Here is a 21259-nt window from a genome sequence, read left to right on the forward strand (position 1 = left end):
TTATTTAAAATAAAAAGTCTGTGTGTTAGGGATGGTGTGGTGGAGAACTGGCAGAGGAGCCACATCATATTAAATGACTGAAAACAGAATTGTATGTGATGCATCTCTTAAAGCCGTTAAGAAGCTACTTCCAACACTGGGAACTCAATCAGCTTCTCTTTTTAGAAAGTCTTGTGTCCCACACACTGCCCCACACAGGCTCACTGCTACAAATGCGCAGAGGCAGGTTTTCTCCTCTTCCTTGTATTTCTGTGCTTCAGTCCTCCCCCATTTTCTTTCCAATAATAGTTGATATTTATTTAGTGTTGACATGTAAGATCTTACCATGTGCCTGCTGCTATTTTAAGCATTTTGCAGGCATGTATTATGTAATCTTTACAATAGTTCTGTGTTAGCTTTCATTATTATCATCATTGTCCCTGTTTACTAAGTGTGCAACTGAGGCACACACTGGCTAAGGAATATGACAAATGCAGCTCAGGGAGCCTGTGGAGGCAAGAGTCAGAGACAAGCTGTATGACCCCAAGGTCATGTAGTACACCTTCCCTAGCCAGCTAAACCTCTACCAAAACCGAGACCCTTAGTCCCTCTTTTGCTGATCTTCCAGTCTCCAAATAAAAATTCCTCCCATAATTTGGTGTCATCTCTCTTTGTCTATTTCTGTCCCAGCCCTGTAGGTTCAGGCCTCTGGCTGAGGTCTTTCATGGGCCTTTCCCTGATGCTTTTTCTTGGGATAAAGTATTTTTACTCAATTCCTACTCTCTCTGGACAGAGTGTACTACTTTACAAGGCTCCCTGACCTCTGCTACAAAACCAGGCTCAGCAAACAGCTTCCAGGACACAAAGAACCAGTGAAGGTGCCTTGGTATCCCCTCACCCATAACTGAAACCAGACAGTCATCTGTTTCAATCTGAATATAAACAACTCCATCAAGCCGAACTCACAGCCACCTCATCCAGTCCATTAATTTCCACCTGAAAAGGTGTGATCTCCTAGAGTTTATTATAAAACGATTTTAACTATACCAGTATCTTTCACCATGAACAAGGAAATAAACAGTCACCTTTAGAAAAAGAAAAACATTTTAAACCCTATTGATGTCTGTGTAATCACTTTTCAATTATTTTTTTTATTTTAATCATTGTTCAAGTACAGTTTTCTCCCCCCTACTCCCATTCCAGCCCACCCACCCAACCCTCCTCCCCCCCCATTACCCCCCACCCCTAGTTTTTGTCCATGTGTCCTCCAAATTTGTTCCTGTAAACCCTACCCATTCCCCCCTGAAATTCCCTCTTCTCTCCCCTCTGGCCACTGTCAGACTATCCCTATTTCAGTGTCTTTGGTTATATTTTGCTAGTATTTTTCTGTTTTGTTGTTTACATTCCTGTTAAAGGTGATATCATGTGGTATTTGTCTTTCACTGCCTGGCTTGTTTCACTTAGCATAATGCTTTCCAGCTCCATCCATGCTGTTGCAAAGGGTAGGAGCTCCTTCTTTCTTTCTGCTGCATAGAATTCCATTGTGTAAATGCACCATAGTTTTTAGATCCATTCATTTACTGATGGGCATCTAGGTTGCTTCCAGCACCTAGCTATTGTAAATTGTGCTGCTATGAACATTGGGATGCATAGGTTCTTTTGAATTGGTGTTTTAGTGTTCTTAGGATAGAGCCCCAGCAGTGGAATTGCCGGGTAAAAAGGCAGATCCATTTTTAGTTTTCTGAGGAAGTTCCAAACTGCTTTCCATAGTGGTTGTACCCGTCTACAGTCCCACCAGCAGTGCACTAGGGACCCCCTTTCTCCACAACCTCTCCAACACTTGTTGTTTGTTGCTTTGTTTATCATGGCCATTCTGACTGGTGTGAAGTGGTATCTCATTGTGGTTTTAATCTGCATCTCTCTGATGGCTAGCGATATTGAGCATCATTTCATGTGTCTTTGGATTTTCTGTATGTCCTCTTTGGAGAAGTGTCTGTTCAAGTCCTTTGCCCATTTTTTAATTGGGTTACTTGTCTTCTTAGAGTGGAGTCGTGTAAGTTCTTTATACATTTTGGAGATTAAACCCTTGTCTGAGGTATCATTGGCAAATATGTTTTCCCCTACATTTGGTTCGCTTTTTATTTTGATACTGTTTTCTTTAGCTGTGCAAAAGCTTTTAATTTTGATGAGGTCCCATTTGTTTATTCTTTCCTTTATGTCCCTTGCTCTAGGAGACAAGTCAGTAAAAAAGTTTCTGTGTGAAATATCTGAGATTTTCCTACCTACGTTCTCTTCTAGGACTTTAATGGTGTCACGTTTTATATTTAAGTCTTTTATCCACCTTGATCTATTTTTGTATAAGGTGTAAGTTGGTGCTCGAGTTTCATTTTTTTGCACGTAGCTGTCCAGTTCTCCCAACACCATTTGTTGAAGAGGCTATTTTTATTCCATTTTATGTTGCTGCTTCCTTTGTCAAGTATTAATTGACCATAGAGGCTTGGGTTTATTTCTGGGCTCTCTGTTCTATTCCATTGGTCCATGTGCCTGTTTTTATGCCAGTACCAGGCAGTTTTGATTACAGTGGCCTTGCAGTATAGTTTAGTGTCAGGTATTGTGATCCCTCCTACTTTACTCTTCTTTCTCAAAATTGCAGCAGCTATTCGGGGTCGTTTATGGTTCCATATAAATTGTTGAAGTGTTTGTTCTATGTCTGTGAAATATGCCATTGGTACTTGAATAGGTATTGCATTGAATGTGTAAATTGCTTTTGGTAGTATGAACATTTTGATGATAATAATTCTTCCAATCCATGAACACGGTATTTGTTTCCATTTGTTTGTGTCTTCCTTGATTTCTCTCCTCAGTGTTATGTAGTTTTCTGAATACAGGTCTTTTACCTCTTTGGTTAGGTTTATTCCTAGGGGTTTTATTTTTCTTTTTGCTATTTCAAATGGGATTTTTTTCTTGATTTCTGCTTCTGCTGTTTCATTGTTGGTGTACAGAAATGCCTTTGATTTCTGGATATTGACTTTGTATCCCGCTGTTTTGCCAAATTCATTTATTAGGTCAAGCAATTTTTTGGTGGAGTCTATAGGATTTTCTATGTACACTATCATGTCATCTGCAAACAGTGACAGTTTTGTTTCCTCCTTTCCAATTTGGATTCCTTTTATTTCTTTTTCTTGTCTGATTGCTGTGGCTAGAACTTCCAGTACTATATTGAATAGAAGTGGTGAAAGTGGACATCCTTGTCTTGTTCCTGTTCTTAATGGAAAAGATTTTAATTTTTGCCCATTGAGTATAATGTTGGCTGTAGGTTTCTCACATATGGCCTTTATTATGTTAAGGAATTCTCCCTCTATTCCCACTTTGCCGAGTGTTTTTATCATAAATGGGTGCTGTACCTTATCAAATGCTTTTTCTGCATTTATTGATATGATCATGTGGTTTTTGTCTTTGCTTTTGTTTATGTCATGTATTACATTTACTGATTTGCGAATATTGAACCATCCTTGCATACCTGGAATGAATCCCACTTGGTCATGGTGTATGATCTTCTTAATGTACTGTTGGATGTGGTTTGCCAGTATCTTGTTGAGGATTTTAGCATCAATGTTCATCAGCGACATTGGCCTGAAGTTTTCTTTCTTTGTTGTGTCTTTATCTGGTTTTGGAATTAAGATGATGTTGGCCTCATAAAAAGAGTTTGGGAGTCTTCCATCTTTTTGGATTTTTTGAAATAGTCTGTGAAGAATAGGTGTTAGTTCTTCCTTAAGTGCTTTGTAGAATTCTCCTGTGAAACCATCTGGTCCAGGGTTTTTGTGTGTTGGGAGTTTTTTGATTACTGATTCAATTTCTTTTGCTGTTATTGGTTTGTTCAGGCTTTCTGCTTCCATTTTATTGAGTTTTGGAAGATTATATTTTTCTAGAAATTTGTCCATTTCGTCTAGGTTTTCAAATTTCTTGGCTTACAGCTCTTTGTAGTAATTTCTTACAGTCCTTTGTATTTCTGCGGTATCTGTTGTAATCTCTCCTCTTTCATTTCTGATTGTGTTTGTTTGGGTTTTCTCTCTTTTTTTCTTGATGAGTCTGCTTAAAGGCTTGTCGATTTTGTTTATCTTTTCAAAGAACCAACTCTTGGATTCATTGATCTTTAGAATTGTGCTTTTAGTCTCTATGTCATTTAATTCTGCTGTGATCTTCGTTATTTCCTTCCTTCTGCTTGCTCTGCGCTGTCTTTGTTGTTGTAGACGTAGGGTTAGGTTGTTTGTTTGAAATGTTTCTAACTTTTTTAGGTGTGCCTGTATCGCTATGCACTTCCCTCTCAGGACTGCCTTGGCTGTGTCTTATAAGTTTTGGGTTGTTGTGAGTTCATTTTAATTTGTTTCCAAAAACTGTTTGATTTCTTCCCTAATATCTTTCTTGACCCATTCATTGTTTAATAGCATGCTGTTTAATCTCCATGAATTTGAGTGTTTTGGGTTTTTTTCCTTGGGGTTGGTTTCTAGTTTCAGTCCCTTGTGATCCAAGAAATTGCTTGGTATGATTTCAATTTTTTTGAAATTCTTGAGGCTTGTTTTGTGTCCTATTATGTGGTCAATCTTTGAAAATGTTCCATGTACATTTGAAAAAAATGTGTATTTAGCTTCTTTGGGATGGAGGGTTCTGTAAATATCAGTAAAGCCCATTTTGTCTAGGGTATTGTTCAATGCCACAATATCTTTGTTGATATTTTGTTTGGAAGATCTGTCCATTTTCGATAGTGGGGTGTTAAAATCCCCCACATAATTGTGTTGCTGTCCCTATCTTTCTTGAAGTCCTCTAAGATTTTCTTTATGTATTTGGGTGCTCCTATGTTGGGTGCATATATATTTATAATATCTATGTCTTCTTGGTGAATTCTTCCCTTGAGTATTATGAAATGATCTTCTGGGTTTCTCTTTTTTTTTTTTAAAGATCTTATTTATTTATTTTTAAAGAAGGAAGGGAGGGAGATAGAGAGAGAGAGAGAGAGACATCAATGTGCAGTTGCTGGGGGTTCTGGCCTGCAACCCAGGAATGTACCCTGGCTGGCAATCAAACCTGGGACACTTTGGTTCCCAGCCCGCGCTCAATCCACTGAGCTATGCCAGCCAGGGCTTGGGTCTCTCTTTATCGTCCTTCTTTGGAAGTCTATTTTGTCAGATGTGAGTATTGCTACCCCGGCTTTTTTTTCCTGTCCATTTGCTTGGAAAATTTGTTTCCAGCCCTTCACTTTCAAACTGTGCAGATCTTTTATCCTGAGGTGGGTCTCTTGTAGACAGCATATGTGTGGGTCATGTTTTCTTATCCAATCAGCTATTCTATGTCTTTTGATTGGAGCATTTAATCCATTTACGTTTAAGGTTATTATTGATAGGTACTTATTCATTGCCTTTTATGTACGTGTTATCCTCTTTCACTCTCTCTTTTCCTTTCTTTCCTTAAAGCAGTCCCTTTAGCATCTCTTGCAGAGCTGGTTTAATGGAGGTGTATTCTTTTAGACTTCTTTTGTCTGAGAAGCTTCTTATTTGGCCTTCTATCTTAATTGAGAGCCTTGCTGGGTAAAGTAGTCGTGGTTGCAGTCCTCTGGTTCTCATTACTTGGATTATTTCTTGCCATTCTCTTCTGTCTTGGAGTGTTTCCATTGAGAAGTCAGCTGTTAGCCTTATTGGGGCCCCCTTGTATGTTACTTCCTGTTTCTCCCTTTCTGCCTTTAAGATTCTCTCTTTGTCTTGAAATTTTGCCATTTTAATTATGATGTGTCTTGAGGTGGGCCTCTTTGGGTTCCTCTTCATTGGGACCCTCTGTGTTTCCTGGATTTGTGTGACTTTTTGTCTCATCAAATTAGGGAAGTTTTCCATCATCACTTGTTCAACTAGGTTTTCTATCCCTTGTTCTTCTTCTTCTCCTTCTGGTATCCCTATTATGCGGATATTATTACGTTTCATATTGTCTTGCATTTCTCTTAATCCCTCTTCATTTTTTCTGAGCCTCTTTTCCTTTTCTTGCTCTTTCTGGGTGTTTTCTTCTACTTTGTCCTCTAGCTCGCTGATCCGATCTTCTGCTTCATCGATCCTGCTTTTCATTCCTTCTACTGTGTTCTTCAGTTCAGAAATTGTATTCTTCCTTTCCTCTTGGCCCTTGTTGAGAGTTTCTATTTCCTTTTTTATGCTGATGTAGTTTTCACTGAGTTCATTGTAGCTTCCCTGTAGTTTCTCGTAGCTCATTGTGAGCTCATTGAGCTTCCTGACAATCACTGCTTTGAATTCAATATATGATAGTTGAATTGCCTCTATTTCATATAGCATTCTTTTTGAGGCTTCCTCCTTTCCTTTCATTTGGGGATTATTTCTTTATCTTCCCATTGTTTGTGAGACTCTTCTTGTTCGCCTCAGCTTCTTATATTGATCTGTTCTAGCTCCCTGGGTTTATGTTGTGAACTTCTTTAGTAGAATAGCAGTGAGTTTCAGTGGTGCTATTTCCTTGATCTCCCAAGCTCACTGGTCTTGGGCTGTCGTTTAAGTTGGTTTTGTGTTTGCCTTTGGGTTTTGATTGTTGTTGAGTCTTTCTTTGGTGGTTCCTTCCTACCAGCTGGTTAAATGTGGGTCACTCTGTCCACCACCTTCTGTATTTTGTTGTGCTGGTGAGGGCAGGTTGTGTTGAAGCTGGTTCTTCTGTGTGTACAAGGTTTAAAGAAATCTTGTTCAGTTGCTTGTATTGGGTACTGTCTCTACTGTTTAGTTGTATTTCCAGATAAGTCCTGGATTGAGGTTTGTGTGGCTACTACTCCCTCCTTCACCTTCTTCTGTTGTTATCTGTTAGCGGTTCCTTAGTTGTTGGGTTTCCTCTTCCAGTGGGTATCCTGGTGTTCACCTCCTCCACCTATTCTTTTTTGTCATCAGTTGGAGGGGGAAGGCAAAATGGTTTAAGACAGCAACAGAGAATTCTATGCTATTTACAGTAGTAGCAAGTAGGGAAGATATAGGAGATCCTTTCACTATGTATAGTGTTAACCGTGGTCTTCCACCCAGCTAGCTGATTTTTAGAAAGGATGGAAAGAAGATAAGACTCTTGTTGGGGGAGGAAGGATTGTGAGTTGGATCTATAAAGCAGGGAGGTTGTGGGCGGTCAGATTCTGGGGTAAGGTGAGAGTAAAGGATAGTAAATAGGTGTAGTGTGTAAGAGAATAGAGTTAACCACTACAGTAATAGAGTTCAGGAAACTTTGAAATGGGCTAAGATCTGGGCGGGGGTGTTGTGAAGTAATTACAATTGCATGGAACAGCAATTATTTACAATAATATTATGACAACATTCATATGACAGAGTCTATGAGATCTAGGTAACAAGAATAGGGAGTACAGAACATCGAGTAGTGTGCTGATGGGACACAGGTGAGTTAAAGGACAGTAGATTAGTAATACAGTATAGAAAGAGATATCAGGGGAAAGCTGTCAGGTCATACAATATATCCAGCCTAGCAAAGCACGCTATACAAAAAGAAGAGGGATATAAAAATACTGTTAAAAAAAGATGTAGGAACACTGGAAAAATAATAATAATACAAATATGCAATAACTTGCAGGTTCTCTGTAATAGCAGAATGACATTTATCTCACTGTCCCAGCTGTTGTGATGCCCCTTCTTTGGGTTCAACTTTGGTCTTTTCACAGATCCAGGATTTTGTCTCACTTGTAGGTATTTAGGAAAAAATTTTAAAAAGTAAAAAATAGAAAAGGCAGACGAAGGAAGGAAGAAGAGATAAAATTGGAGGACAGGAAGGAGGAAGGAATAAAACAAGAAATCAGGTAAGAGAGGAAAAAGAAATCAAAAGAGAATAAAAACAATAAAACTTAAAAAATTAAAAATTGTTAAAAAATAGAATCAAATTATAACGTCTCTTGATTTCAAAGTGGCCAAACTGGTTTTTCTGCTCTTGCTGGTTGAGACAGGCTAAAGGATGATTTGTTTGGCTTTTCCTCCTTGGCCAGTGGAGTTCACACTGGCTCCTCAGCTTTGGGCCCTGGGTGTGGGAATCAGGTCTTTCCCCAGGGTTATTGCTGTGGGCTGGTGTGCGAGGATGTTCTCCTTGCAGGCGCGCCCGTGCGCCGGTGCGCCTGTCTGCTGGTGGGCCGGTGGGCTGCTGTGCCCATGGGCCGGCGTGCCCACAGCTGGGTAGCAGACAGGCTGGAGCCACTGATCACTTTAGGAGAATTCCCCAAACAGTGTCTGTGTCTATTCACTCCTTCCTCTTGAGAAATTCCTCCTGTTCAAGCCCGCCACTCCCCACAGTGGCCTGGCTTCTCCCACCACCAAAGCTCCAGCCAGACCGGTGACCCTGGGAGTCAGAGTCCCCTGTGCAACTCGGCCCCTCCGGTGTCCACCGCCTCCAAAGGTGCTCACCACCCCCGTGTGTTTGCCAGCACCTGGATTCCTCCCAGAGCCGCTCAGACCTTGCTCGGCTGGGGAGGGAGCAGTTGACCTGGCTCTCTCCCAAGAACCCTATGGTAAACCCAGCAGTGGCCCCAGACCTGGGGCTGCAGCCCCCGGACCACACACTTGTCCTGGGACCCTACCTTGTTGCAGCACTCCCCTTAGGATCTGTTCTTTGTTCTTTCGGTTCTGCCACAATCCTTGGTCCTCTGTTTTCAAAAATGCTGAAATATGTTGGTTGCTTGTCTTTCTACTCCATAGATCGGTCAGGATTTTCTCCCCTGAGCAGAGGAAAGCCGAATCTGCTACTTCCTACTCCGACGCCATCTTAGATCCCCCCTCAATTATTTTATAGACTTACATTTTTGTGGCTTTGTTTACTTTTTAAACACATTTCCTCACAACCTCATGTGGGTGCTATGATCTCTTTTTGACAGAAAAAAATGCAAAGGTAGTGACTACCTGACCAAGTTTATTTAGATTCACAGTGGCCATTGTAGGAATGAAACACAGCTCCTTCTAGAGAAACCTGACCCTTGACAATCACTATCATTCACTTTAAACACCTTTCGCACTAAGCACTTTCTAAAGAATGAATTGTCCCTGTTTCCATGCAGCTGTTATAGGAGCTGTCAGTGAGACACAGAATGGAATAGAGAACACAATTTCAGAGGGACTAAGAGGAAAGTTCAGGGATCTTGTGATATTAAATCATGGAGACAGGATCCCCTCAGTTCCTGTAATCTTTCTTTAAATTATAATTTATTGTTTATGCTATTATAGTTGTCCCAATTTCTCCTCCTTTGCCCCCCTCCACCCAAAACCCCCCACTTTCTTGGGTGATCCTCATAACATTGTTCATGTCCATGGGTCATGCCTATAAGTTCTTTGGCTACTCCATTTTCTATACTATACTTTACATCCCTGTGGCTATTCTGTGACTACCTATCTGTACTTAATCCTCTCACCTCTTCACCCATTTGCCCACAGCCCCTTGCATCTGACAACCATCAAAACACTCTGTATCCATGATTCTGTCTCTGTTCTTCTTGTTTGCTAAGTTTGTTTTTTAGATACAATTGTTGATAGATATGTAATTTTTTGCCACTTTATTGCATCTTCTTTTTCTTAAATAAAACCCTTTACTATTTCATGTAATAACAGTTTGGTGATGATGAATGCCTTTTTTTTTTCAAATAGATTTCTCATTCTTGCTTGTTCTCTTCTCCTTCTGGCACCCCTATGATCAAACATTGGAAAGCTGGAAGTTGTCCCAAAGGCTGCTTACACTATCCTAGTTTTTTTGGATTCTGTTTTGTTCTTGTTGTTCTAATCTGGTTTGTTTTTTTTTTTGCTTCCTTATGTTCCAAATCATTGATTTGATTCTCAGTTTTTTCCACTCTATTGTTGTTTCCCCTGTAAATTGTTCTTTATTTCAATTAATATGTCCCTCATTTCTGACTCCATCTCTTTTATGCCTCTGAGGTCCTCAATAAGTTCCTTCACCATCCTTCTAACCACTGTTTTGAATTATGCATATGACAGATTGCTTATCTCCATGTTGTTTAGTTCTTTTTCTGAAATGTTTATCTGTTCTTTCATTTGGGCCATGTTTCTTTGTTTCATTTGGGCCTCGCTTTGACAGGGTGACTGTGTTTGTTTCTGTATATTGGGTATAGTTGCAATGACTCCCTGTCTTGGTAGCATGGCCTAATGTAATAGGTGTCCTGTAGGGTCCAATGGCACAGCCTCTCCTATTACTCAAGCTGGGTACTCCAGGTGCACCCTCCATGTGAGCTGAGTACACCCTCCTCTTGTGGTTGAGCCTTGATTGCTGTTGGCATGTCAATGTGAGGGGTTTACCTAGGCCAGTCAGCAGCAAGGACTGGCTATGACCACTGATCATCATTCTCTGCCCTTTGTGGAGGATCAACTGTGCAGGGGAAGAGTGGTGGTGCTCCAACATGATCTGTAGTTGTCCATTGGGTACACAGGCTCTGGGGTTTCCTGGACAATGCAGGCCAAGGTCAGCTGCCTCCTGTGTTCTGCCCAGGACATCCCTGCCTGAACTACAAAAGAGTGTGCTGATGGTTGCTACTTGTGCTGGGCTTGGCGATTCCCAGGCAAAGCCACGCTATGAACCTAGACTCTCTGCTGCTAATGCCAGGCCTGGAGCCACTTAGCAAGAGGTACAGGGGCTTTGGTCTCACTGAGACCAAGCTGTTGCTTTTTTGACAGGACTTTAGAAGTTGTGAAGCATGAGCCAAGACCAGTCATTCATATTGAAAAGCAACTGGTAACAGGTTGGGTGGGCCTGTACATTGGGTGGGGTGGAGCCTCAGGGTGGGACAAACAGTGCTAGCCAGGTTGTTGGAGTCATAGATATGGCACCCACCTGCCAACTCTGTGGCTCTGTATGGTCAAGGCTCAGAAAAGGAACAATGCCCTTTTCCCACCTTTCTGTCTGGGATAAATCTGTCCCCCAGCTCTTTCCTTGATGCCAAACACTTCAATTCCTCCCTGCATGCCACTGGTACCTTTCAAGCTATTACTCTATTGCTACAGCTCAGATGGAGTGAGTCTGAGTAACTCCATGTGGGGGTTCTTTAAGAGGAACTATTGGGACTTCAGAAATTTCTTCCACTGACTCAGTCCCTGCAGGCTTTTGCAGCCAGAAGTTATGGGGATTATCTTCCTGGCACTGGAACCCTGTGCTGGGGTCCTGCTGTGGGGTTGGGACCCCTTGCTTCCAAGATATCCCTCCTGAACTTTTATCTACCATGCCTGGGTGTGGGACCAGACCATTCCATGTCTCTACCCCTCCTACCAGTCTGGATGCATGTGGTCTCTTTAATTCCATAGTTGATAGACCTCCATTCAAAACAATTTATAATGGTTCTGAGTGATGGTTGTTCCATAGTTTAGTTGTAATTTTTATGTGGTTGTGTGAGGATGACAGCTGTGTTTACCTATGCTGCCATCTTGATTAGAAATCTCAGTTCCTGCAATCTTAGCAGGTCACATTTCATTAACTATTAGATAAATAGTATCTGAATATGACACAGTACCAGTGGTATTGAAATTTGTCATTTCCAGTTGAGAAACAATGATTTGTATATAGGAGGTGCCAAAATGTCTTCATGCTATTCTAATATGTGAAGAAAAAGTACATTCCTGGGACTACTGCTGTCAGGAAGGGAAGATGCCAAAGATGTAGGCATCTTGCACATGGGAGGGTGGGATCTCTAGATAATGCCTCAGGACATTTTCACTGCCCTGGTACAAAGACTCACAAAAAACCAGCTGGTGGCTATCTCACTCCAAACTTGAAGAAAGGAGAACCAAAATGTTGCAGAGAGAACATAGTGACCAAAATTAGTGGGCTATTTGATGAAGACAAACAGGAGAGCAAAGTCCTTCACCAAGAGTCTCCTAAAAAATATTGGTTATTTAAGATACTTCTATAGTAAGGATTTTGTAGATCCTGCTAAGGATTTTGGGGATACTACTTCCTCTTGAAGAATCACAGCTGCTTTTGATATGCTAGTGTATACTTTAATCTTTAATTCAGAATTCCCCACACTTACTGACCCATGGAAAAATGTTTTGTGTTCAGTACTTTGATCACATCCCCATTGTCAGAAATGGCTACATAGTAATAGAGTAAGAAATGTATTTGTTTTTATGAATGAAAACCAGGGATATTCAAGCAGGTTATGGTTGGAAGCATTTCTCCAAGATGTGAAGTGTCCCTTAGGATCCTTTGTACTAACTGAATGGATAAAGGGCCAAAAACCTAAGAGAATTTTGTTAAGATGGACACAGATGTACAGGAATCTTAGGCAAGAACTCTTGACAAGAATTTATAGCCTGTTCCCTATTCCTTCTTTCAACAAATTTTTTATGTTAATGTGCCTGGCATTATGGTTCATTATCATCTCTTTGCTTAATTAACCTTGATTTCCTCTGTTGAACATGCATAACCTCAGGTTAAACAATGCAGACAACCCTCTCCTCTTCCCCAATTGTGGCAATGTATCATATTTGAACCATTTCTGCCTCTCTGGTCACCCTCCTATTCTCCAAAGTGAATCCCCATACATTAATCTGCTGGTTAAATATTGATAGCAAGACTCTCCCTTAATATTTACTTTGTTGTTCCATTATTGCTACACACAGTGTGATTTATTTGTTTCTGTCTTTCCAGCCTGTTTAATCTGAACTGAGTTGACACTTGTTGTGTTGCAACTTCTCATCCAACCATAGGTGGAGAATGGGAGAGTGAACTGATACCAGTTTTGAAATAATTCTCTATTCTTGGTGTGTGTGCCATCATAGCCAGTAGGGGTCAGAAGGGCATTTCTCTCTGGGGTCAAGTGGCAGGTGGTGGGAAAGGAAAGCCCTGGAGCTATTGCCTTGGGTTGATCATCTCTGCTTGAACATTGTCTCCTTAAGGAAGCCTAAGAGAAATGCGCCAACCTGGCACCTTTTGTGTTTTTTATGGGATGTTGGCCCTGGAGCTTTTACAGTAAGTATTGTGATAAATTTTCACAAAAGTGTGGAATGGCAGAAAGTGTCCCTACCAAAAACAGAGACCTAGATGCAATCTCTGGTCTTGATAAAAGTCTATTGAAGGCTATTAGGCAAGTAATTGGACTCTGTCCATTTGCCTCAGATGCCTCAGTGTTGTGTGGGAGCATTAGGTAATAAGTGAATGGAAGCATCTTTGAAAATTTACTATGCTGTGCTGCTAAAGAAAGATATATTATACCATCAAAATGTAAATATCATCCTTGAAGATAAGCAAATTCTTCTGTTCTTCTGTTCTTCTATGCTGTCAGTGGCAGTATTCAATTTCTGTTTCCCAAACTGGAAGCTGTGACCCCCCTCACCAACTCCCAGCAGAATGGCCGCTGCTGTCTTGTGTTTTGGGGGAAGGATGATGATTAAACTTTAGACATATTTGTGTTACTAACAAAAGAAGAAGATTAAACAGACATACTCCTGGCCATTTGCAAGTCCCGGATCCTTGTTTGTTTATCAGTGACCTAAGAAATTTCTCTCTGCCTTTTCATGAGCAGAATTAAGGCAAGCAGGAGGTGAAACCTCTGTACAGGTCACTGTCTCATACTCTGCAACAGTGCCTAACGTTTTAGAGACCTTAGGCTTACACAGGTTAATGCTTGCTGGTAAAGCAAATAGCTTTTGCATTGGTAAAGTGAGTAGGAGGAGGCAGTGCCAACTTCCAAGTTACTTCTGGGTAAGTCCTCCCATCCTCTGTTCCTGGGAAACTTAAGTCATCTGTGGCAGTGGTGACATCTGTGGTCATAGTAACTAGAATCTGGATAACTAGCCTCCAGCAGTCTACTTATTTTGTGCCTGACTCCTTCTTCAGTGGATTTTGAGTATTTGGCATTCCTCTAAAATTTCACATTCTGTCACATTGACATGTTTTTTTTGCAAAATTATTGAAATATTCTCCCTCTTCCTGCCTTCTCTTCAATTAATTGTCTGGGAACTTCCTACTCATTCTTGGAGCTGTGACTCAAATTTCCCTTAGTATAAACCTTCCTAGTTCCTGCAAGTAAGAGAGAAATGTCTCTGTAGCACCTTGCACAGACCCTGTTTATAACACCACCACAATAACTTAACAACATCTGTTTACTATATGTATTAATCAGCCTACTGACAATAAAAGCTCATTCCAGGTAGTTCAATAAGAGGAATTCAATGCAATAAATTAGTAACAAAGATGTTGAGAGAGTTTATAAGCCAAAGAGGGGACAATCAGGCAACACAGATTTTAGTTACACTAGGAAGTTTCTAGCTTGCTATTAGGGCTGGAAGAACAAAGGTAAGAGACTGTTCTCAGATCCCAGAATCAAAACTACCTGGCCAGGTTCAGTCAATTGGGCTGAGACCACTGGGACTTCACACAACACAGACAGATTGGGATAGATGTATTCTCATCTCCCTAACACCTCCAGCCTCTTGCCAGTGCTTTATGGCCTTAAAAGTGTCATGGGAAATGCAGCTTCCAAGGAAAGGTCTAAGACTGGATCTGAGAGCAAAGAAGCAAGTGACTGGCTCAAATACTTCTTTCCCTCAGTAGATGGTGAGCTTCCTTTTGGTAACACCAGCACAAAAAAAGATACTATACAAATCTATTGAATAAAGTTCTGACTAACGTAAGATTTATTTTCTTTGTATAAGGGAGGATCCCCCAAAACTGGAATTATCTTCTAGAGATTGGACCCCTTGTACTACATGCAGGCTTCCCCCAGTAGGCGGGTGTTCTAGAAACCCATCTGTATCAGTGTACCAGCTGGTATTGTTGTGAAAGGCTGTGTTCAGCGTCAGTGAATTTTTTTAACTATTTCAACACATTTGCCCATTTCATCATGGGTGATTTACGAGCACACCTGCCTACTGAGTGTTCAGCAATTTTTGACCAAAGGTGGCATGACCCCCATGCTCCACCCTCCTTATTCACCTGATCTTGCCCCAAGTGAATTTTTCCTCCTCCTCTGGATGAAAAAAGTCCTCAAAGGGAAACATTTTGCCGATGTGGATGAGGTGAAATAAAAAATGGCAGAAGCATTAAAAATGCATCAATATTCAAGAGTTCAAAAACTGTTTTGAGCAGTGGAAAAAATATCTTGATAGTGTATTGCATCAAATGGAAAGTACTTTGAAGGTGATTGAAGTTTAAACATGTAAGAATATATGCACATTTTTTATAAATAAATTCCATTTTGGGGGCATCAACCCTTATATTCTTGTCAAAGGGTCATTCATGGCTTTTTAGAAAAATAATGTCAACCTTCTAAGCCTATCTTAAACCATTTTCTTTCTCTTCATCAAATTGAAAAGTTGTCCTTTTTTAAACTATGTTATTTCTATCTTTGTCTGTTGGCCTTTCACAGTCCCCACATTTCCAGAGTTCCAAAAGGTTGATAAGAAGCTGCTGGTAATCCTGTTTGAAATTGGCATTGTGTTCGGCCATCTGCTCCCTAGTGCCCTGCTCTATGGGCCAGCAAGGCTAAGAAAAGAGCTTCTTTGTTATTACACACTTTTCATTATTAATTCACTGGTACAATACATAATGAAGTTATTTTTTATTGAATTTATTGGGGTGACATTGGTCAATAAAATTACATAGGTTTCAGGGGTACAATTCCATAATACATTATATGTATATTGTATTGTGTATTCATTAGCCCAAGTCAAGTCTCCTTCCATCACTAATTATCCCTGCTTACTCTCTTGTATCTCCCCAACCCCCTTTCCCTCTGGTAATCACCATATTGTTGTCTGTTTATGAGGGTTTTTCTGGTTTTTTGGCCTAATCCCTTTACCTTTTGACCCAACCCCTCAACCTCCCTTCCTTCTGATAGCTGTCACCCTGTTCTTTATCTATGAGTCTGTTTCTATTTTGCTTATTAGTTTGTTTTATTCTATAGAGTCCACAAATGAGTGAAATCATATGGTACTTATCTTTCTCTGACTGGCTTATTTCACTTAGCATAACACTCTCTAGGTCCCTCCATGCTGTCACAAAAGGAAAGATTTCCTTTTGTATTACAGCCAAGTAGTATTCCATTGTGTAAGGGTACCACAGCTTTTTTTATCCACTCACCTACTGATAGACATTTGAGCTGCTTCCAAATCTTGGCTATTGTAAGTAACACTGCAATGAACATTGGGCGCATACGTTCTTTCAAATTAGTGTTTTGCATTTTTTTCAGATACACTCCCAAAAGCGGAATCACTGTGTCATAGGCAGCTCCATTTTTAATTTTTTGTGATAGCTCCATCTACTTTTTATAGAGGCTATGTCAGTCTGTGTTCCCACCAACAGTGCACTAGGGTTCCCTTTCCCCCACATCCTCACCCACACTTGTCGTTTGCTGATTTATTGATAATAGCCATTCTGACAAGTATGAGGTGATAATGTCATTGTGGTTTTAATTTGCATTTCTCTGATGATTAGTAACATTGAGCATCTTTTCATATATCTTCTTTAGAAAAGTGTCTATTCCAGTTCTTTGCAAATTAGATTTTTTTTTTTGTTTTGGTGTTGAGTTTTACAAGTTCTTTAGCAATTTTGGATATTAACCCCTTACTACATGTATCACTGGGGAATATGTTCTCCTATTTCATAAGTTGTCTTTTTATTTTGTTGACAGTTTTATTTGCCATGCAAAGACTTTTTGGTTTGATGTAGTCCCATTTGTCTATTTTTTCTTGTTTCGTTTTACTTGCCTGAGGAGATATATCAGATAAAATATTGCTATGAGCGATGTCTGAGATTTTACTGCCTATGTTTTCCTCTAGGATTTAGGTTTCAAGTCTAACATCTGAGTCTTTAATTCATTTTATTCTTGTACATGGTGTAAGAAGGTGGTCCAGTTTTGTTTTGTTTTGCTTTTGCCTATATCTGTCCAATTGTCCAAATATCATTTATTGACTAGACTATCATCATCCTATTGTATGTTCTTGCCTCCTTTGTCAAATGTTAATTGATTATAAAGGTATGGGTTTATTACTCAGCTCTCTGTTCTGTTTCATTGATCTATATGCCTGTTTTTATGCTAGTGCCATGCTGTTTTGATTACTATGGCCTTGTAGTATAGTTTGATATCAGATAGTATGATGCCTCCAGCTGTGCTTTTCCTTGTCAAGATTTCTGTGGCTATTAGGGGTTGTTTGTGGTTCCATATAATTTTTTGAAATATTTGTTTTTCTTCTGTAAAATATGCTATTGGTACCTTGGTAGGAATTGCATTGAATCTATAGATTGCTTTGGGTAGTATGGACATTTTAATGATGTTAAGAAGAAGAAATAAAAGGCATCCAAATGGAAAAGGGAAAAGTAAAACTGTCATTATTTGCAGATGACATGAGAATATTTATGGAACCCTAAAGATTCCATCAAAAAAGTATAAGAACTGATAAATGAATTTGGTAAAGGAGCAGAATACAAAATAAACATTCAGAAATAAGTTGCATTTCTATACACCACAGGTGGCAAGCATAAGGCCTGCAGGCCAAATCCACCCTCCATTTTGTTTTATCCAGCCTGGCACCTTGTTCCTACCCAGAAGCAGCACCAAGCTCTCACTTAACTGTTAAGGAGTAGTTACATTTATACAGTCCTAAAATTACATTCTGCCCTTTGAGGGCAACCACAAGGCTGCTGTGGCCCCCAGTGAAAATGAGTTTGACACCCTTGCTATAGACCAATAATGAACAACCAGAAAGGAAAACTAAGAAAATAATCATATTTACAATTGCATCAAAAATAAAATACTTGGGAATAAATCTAACCATTAATGTAAAAGACCCATACTCAGAAAATTATAAGACACTGAAAAAAGAAAGTGAAGAAGATGCAAATAAGTCCAAGCATATACCATGTTCATGGAAGGAAGAATTATCATGGAGTAAAGTTTTATGATAGCAGATAGGGAATTAATTTCTCACCCAAGTGGCTGAACTCATAAGTATCAGATCATGGGCCATTATCTATAATTACGTCATAGGTATTCCACAAAGATACCATATTTTGCTATGTATAATGTTCACTTTTTTGCCCAAATTTTTGAGGGAAAAATAAGGGTATGCATTTTACATGGGTAATACTAATTCCATATCTATACAAATGTTTTTAATTCTTTTGTTTATGCTTTGCATTGAAAGTGTAATTCTAGAAATAATAATGATACCTGTATGCAAAATAATACCCTGGAATATGATAATCAGTTTTGTTTCTAAATATAAGTAAATAAATAATTGAATTAAAACATTAAAATGAAAGATTTTTTTCTTGAAAGTTTGGACCTAAAATGTTAGTATGCATTACACACAGGAGTACATTATACATAGCAAAATATGGTAATTTTCTTTGTAGCACAAAAAAGGCAGGTTGTGCTGACAAAACAAGATAAGCTGGTATTAATATCTAAAAAGTGGGTGTTTCTCATCTCTATGTTTGAAATCATCTGACCTCTGCCCTAGCCATAAAGCCACCTTCAGTGGAGAACTGACAGTAACCATATGGGTGTATATTCACTGGTTTGCAAAGCTTGGGGTTCTTTACTTCTTGCCAATTTTTATATTCAAGTCATCTGTCAATGAGTTTCTATATCAGTCATAACTTCCCTGAGAACTTGCTTATAAATCAGCTAGGTGCCTGATTCCTTCCACAAATTCAGGGAAAGAAAAAAAGGTCACAGGCTACTCCATGGAGGAATAAATTCTGAAAAACCCAATGAAAAAAAAATGTTTTTGCTTGAGGAAGGTGGATGAGGGAAGTGGTGTACTGGAGCCCACTTGTACAGACTCCCAACAACCGAAGTACCCATCTCTCCCAGACTCTGTTCAGTGAAGCCGCATGGGTATCTTGAAATTGATCATAGTGGAACTATTTACATCACACTAATTGGCAAACACTATAAATAAGGACCTTTTTTTTTTCCTTTCTTTGTGAAGATCTAGTTGTAAAACATTTACCAGTGAACCACTAGGAACAGAAGAATCTCATTTTTGCCAACCCCTAACCTTTGATAAAGCCCATCTCATTTAAAAAAAAAAAACACAAAACACCAAGAACATACCTGCAGCCAAACAAGCCAAGGTATAGTAACATCCTGCACCACAGCTGATAGAAACCATGGCTACTGCAGGACGGTTCACCAAGAGGAAGTGAGGAGAAACTTGTTATGGGGTTTGGGCTGTCCAGAAAGATTTTCACGAGGTCCTGGGGAAGGGGGCAGCTTTACCTTGGTGCTGCCATTAAACAAAGGCAGGTTAGAAAAGGGGTTTGCGGTACTCATGATTTAAGAGGAGGAAGTGGGGCTGGAGGAGCCACTGAGAAAAAAGCTGCCATTAGGTAAGGAAGGAAAGAGGCTGCCCATCGTTTCACAGCTGTAGTATTGCCTTGAGATACACTCAGACTTTGTGGCCTTGGCCATGTCCTATAAGAAACATTTTTTTAAGCTTCTGTTAGGAATAACACAGTCTGTTTATCAGCAGGGCTAAGAAGTAGACCTTGGGGTCCTGTTCTCTTGGAAAGTGCCCAGTTAAGATAATTGTGGAATGCTATGTCCAAACCCCTTACTGCTGGGTTTGGAAACCAGGGCAGGTTTCTTGTGTCAAAGTGACCCATAGGCTCTGGCAAGAGTGGGCTGTTGCTCCCACTGAAGTGAGTCAAAGAGCAAAGCTTCTCCCAATCTAGGATGTCAGAAAACATTGTTTCTCAGCCCCATTTCACTGCTACCAATGAATGAAAGCAGTCTTCCAGGTTTACACCTCCTACCAACCTTCCCCTGCTCTATATTGCTTACTTTAAACTCACCAGTCTGGCCACTGGATTCACAGGAAATACAGCTGACTTTTTACCCAAAGGCAGTGCAGACACAGGGAAAGTTTTAAAGGCCTCTGTGTCTTGAGCACATTTGTCTCCAGAACTTGGCTCTGTGCCCAGCATAAAGGAAGTGCCTAATAAGTGCTTGTGGAGTTAAATCCTAGGAGATGGGTATATTTTGAATGAGACAGGACTATTGATCCTTCTCAGGCCACACTGTTTGGACAGGTCTATGCCCTGTATATTTTCAGGTTGTTTATTACCACCATCATCAAGTTCCTTTTTCTGTAAAAGTGCCACTCCAACATCTCCGGGTAGGAAGGAAAGTGTGGTATCTGAAACTGTGCCCTCCAGGTGTGGCCTTTGCAGCAAGTAAAAATGAAGAATGATCTTTTTCTAGAGTTCAAATCCTTATAAAGCCACAAATTACCAAAACCTTTCAACAGGGTTTCTCTTATTTTGGTCCACAAACCACCTGCACCTAGATCACCTGAGATCTAGGTGAAAAATGCAAATTCCAGTCTGTACCCTAGGTTGACTGATTGAAACTCAGCACTGGAAACTGGGCTCTGCATCTTTCACACACTCCCTTTTGTGGTGCCTATGTACACTAAGGTCTGAGAACAGCTGACCCAGATGGTGTGAGCATTTTGCGGAAGGCCTGTTCAACTAAAAAGTCAACAGGGGTGCACAGATGCCCTGTCCCATTCAGCCGATGTTTACTGAGAGCCAGGCACAGAGGCCATGATGGTGCAGAAGCATTCAGGGAGCTTAGGGTCTTCTGGCAAATTCAACTCTCAAGATTGTCCTGATCTGAAAGAGATCTGGTTTTCCCTTTTTTAGACCAAAAAGGAAGAAGAAAATGGCATCATACTTCCCAACCAACAATAAAAATTGGTAATATTTACAAAATCAGCTATTTATAGTGCTTACTTCTCAGCAAATGGGATTGCTTAGGATTGGAAAGAGAAATGTACTTGATTGTACTGAGACATTTCTTGTACTGTACATTTCTTGCCCCTCCACCCCACCCACTTTCCACATTTTGAGTCTGGCTCTCGGGTCACTGCCAGCTGCTCCAGCTTCTCCAGGATCTGATACAGCAGCCATGGCAGGTGCTCAGGTAGGAACAGTAGCTCCCACGCCTTGCCCCAACCTGATCAGTCCCCTGGAGAGTCAGCTTCTCCCATCACTTCCAGACTCTGAGGATGCTCACTATAGTAAGCATTTCACTGCTCAAAGGTTAGTTGGGACAGATGATATCTCACATCAGGCACACTTTGGCTAATAAAGGACAAGATAGGCAAGAGCCATCAGAGAAACATCTTGCTGTTCCAGCCCAAACATGCACACATATGGACTGTGTCAGGAAATGTCTTTCTCTCTTTTTTTCATGATTGCTGGACTGGAAGAGCACCCCTAGGTACTAGCCATATACTTTGCCTCAGACACTGTTTCA

Source organism: Phyllostomus discolor, chromosome 1 (genome assembly GCF_004126475.2).
Source record: "Phyllostomus discolor isolate MPI-MPIP mPhyDis1 chromosome 1, mPhyDis1.pri.v3, whole genome shotgun sequence".
NCBI lineage: Eukaryota > Metazoa > Chordata > Mammalia > Chiroptera > Phyllostomidae > Phyllostomus > Phyllostomus discolor.